Raw genomic sequence first — 2586 nt, 5'->3', positions numbered from 1 at the left:
CTCCAGGCTCTGAGCCATCAGCCCAGAGCCTGACGCGGGGCTCGAACCCACGGACCGCGAGATCGTGACCTGGCTGAAGTCGGACGCTTAACCGACTGCGCCACCCAGGCGCCCCTGTTCTCAGTTTTTAAGAGTCTCTTATGCTTTGGCTCTCTCCCACTCTAACCTTTTTTTTTTTTTCCTTCCCTTCCCCCATGGGTTTCTGTTAAGTTTCTCAGGATCCACGTAAGAGTGAAACCATATGGTATCTATCTTTCTCTGTATGGCTTATTTCACTTAGCATAACACTGTCCAGTTCCATCCACGTTGCTACAAAGGGCTATATTTCATTCCTTCTCATTGGCACGTAGTACTCCATTGTGTATATAAACCACAATTTCTTTATCCATTCATCAGTTGATGGACATTTAGGCTCTTTCCATCATTTGGCTATTGTTGAGAGTGCTGCTAGAAACATTGGGGTACAAGTGCCCCTATGCATCAGTACTCCTGTATCCCTTGGGTAAATTCCTAGCAGTGCTATTGCTGGGTCATAGGGTAGCTCTATTTTTAATTTTTTGAGGAACCTCCGCACTGTTTTCCAGAGTGGCTGCACCAGTTTGCATTCCCACCAACAGTGCAAGAGGGTTCCCGTTTCTCCACATCCTCGCCAGCATCTATAGTCTCCTGATGTGTTCATTTTGGCCACTCTGACTGGCTTGAGGTGATATCTGAGTGTGGTTTTGATTTGTATTTCCCTGATGAGGACCGATGTTGAACATCTTTTCATGTGCCTGTTGGCCCTCCCTATGTCTTCTTTAGAGAAGTGTCTATTCATGTTTTCTGCCCGTTTCTTCACTGGGTTATTTGTTTTTTGGGTGTGGAGTTTGGTGAGCTCTTTATAGATTTTGGAGACTAGCCCTTTGTCTGATATGTCATTTGCAAATATCTTTTCCCATCCCGTCGGTTGCCTTTTAGTTTTGTTGGTTGTTTCCTTTGCTGTGCAGAAGCTTTTTATCTTCATAAGGTCACAGTAGTTCATTTTTGCTTTTAATTCCCTTGCCTTTGGGGATGTGTCAAGAAAGAAATTGCTACGGCTGAGGTCAGAGAGGTCTTTTCCTGCTTTCTCCTCTAGGGTTTTGATGGTTTCTTGTCTCACATTCAGGTCCTTTATCCATTTTGAGTTTATTTTTGTGAATGGTGTGAGAAAGTGGTCTAGTTTCAACCTTCTGCATGTTGCTGTCCAGTTCTCCCAGCACCATTTGTTAAAGAGACTGTCTTTTTTCCATTGGATATTCTTTCCTGCTTTGTCAAAGATTAGTTGGCCATATGTTTGTGGGTCTAGTTCTGGGGTTTCTATTCTATTCCATTGGTCTATGTGTCTGTTTTTGGGCCATCAATAAATATATTTAAAAGCTGGTTGAAATAAATAAATAAGGGGTCTTTTAAGTAGGGCGTTATCTCAGAGAATGTCTTTTCTTTTGTGTTTTTGAAAGTGCCTTTAAAAATAATAAAAGTATATGTTTTGGGGTAGCCAAGAAGTCACAGTGTGTCTGAATGTCCTGCCTTGTGCTATCCAGTAATGCAGGCGTGCTTGGTTCTCCCACAGTTCTCACTCTGATTTCTGTATGGTCGCGTTACATTAGAACATAGGCAGAATTGAATTTGGTCACTATTTGTTGCATTAGTGTTGAGCTTATGTTAATGAGTTCAGAAAGAAAGTAACTTTATTTGTGCTCTTTTCCCCAAAAACCGACTTGGGGACTTCTTCCCATGTCTTGGAGGAAAGCCCAGCAGGGTTCCAAAGTTTTTTTTTGTTATTCTTATATAGATAAATGTTCTGTTGCCACTTCCCTTTGGTAAGAAATCTATTCCAGGTGTTAATCCAGGTTTGCCTCAATTCCTGAACGTTGGGGAATATTTTTCAGTCCCAGATGGGACCTGTTCACAGACTGGAGTCCTGCAGGTGATATGTATATATGAGTATGGAGTCAGTAATAGGCAAATACTTTTTGTCTTTCTGTTCGGAGTCAGTAATAGTCAAACACTTTTTGTCTTTCTGTTCTCAGTCTATCTATTCTCCAGTTTCTCGTCCTTTTCCCCCTAATGTGTTCCCCAGAGAGACAAGAGAAATGACATGTTGGCAAAGTTGTAATGTGGTGATAGGCTCTGAGATGTGGAGGATGCCATGATGTGATGCTTTCAGGAAATATTTTCATTTTTCTTCAGGGACCTCAGACTTTATGCCCTGTCACATGCACTGACCTTTCTCTGACTCTTAGACCCTCACCTCAATCCCTAGGCCTGCTATGACCATCACTTCTGTTGTTGACTTTCTTCTTTACTAGGCGGTCCTCTTGGGTGTCTTCCCTGTGAAAGAATTCTCAGGCTTCTCTTTTTCCAGAACAACCTGTCAACCTAGGAAATCAGTATCTTTCTTTGGAACTGCTGTTCTTTCACAAGGTAGATGCTTACTTCCTTTCTCCAGGGGCACCTCAAGCCTTCACTTCTTGATGATACATGTGTGAGTCACACAGTTGTTCCTGTATCCCTCAACCTTCACAAGCGTCAGTCATTGTTTTCCGAAGCTCCTGGTCAGTGATTCAC

Source organism: Herpailurus yagouaroundi, unplaced genomic scaffold (assembly GCF_014898765.1).
Source record: "Herpailurus yagouaroundi ecotype Mexico unplaced genomic scaffold, PumYag 67793, whole genome shotgun sequence".
Taxonomy (NCBI): domain Eukaryota; kingdom Metazoa; phylum Chordata; class Mammalia; order Carnivora; family Felidae; genus Herpailurus; species Herpailurus yagouaroundi.
The sequence above is the reverse complement of the archived record's forward strand: the minus strand, read 5'-3'. Positions refer to the sequence as shown.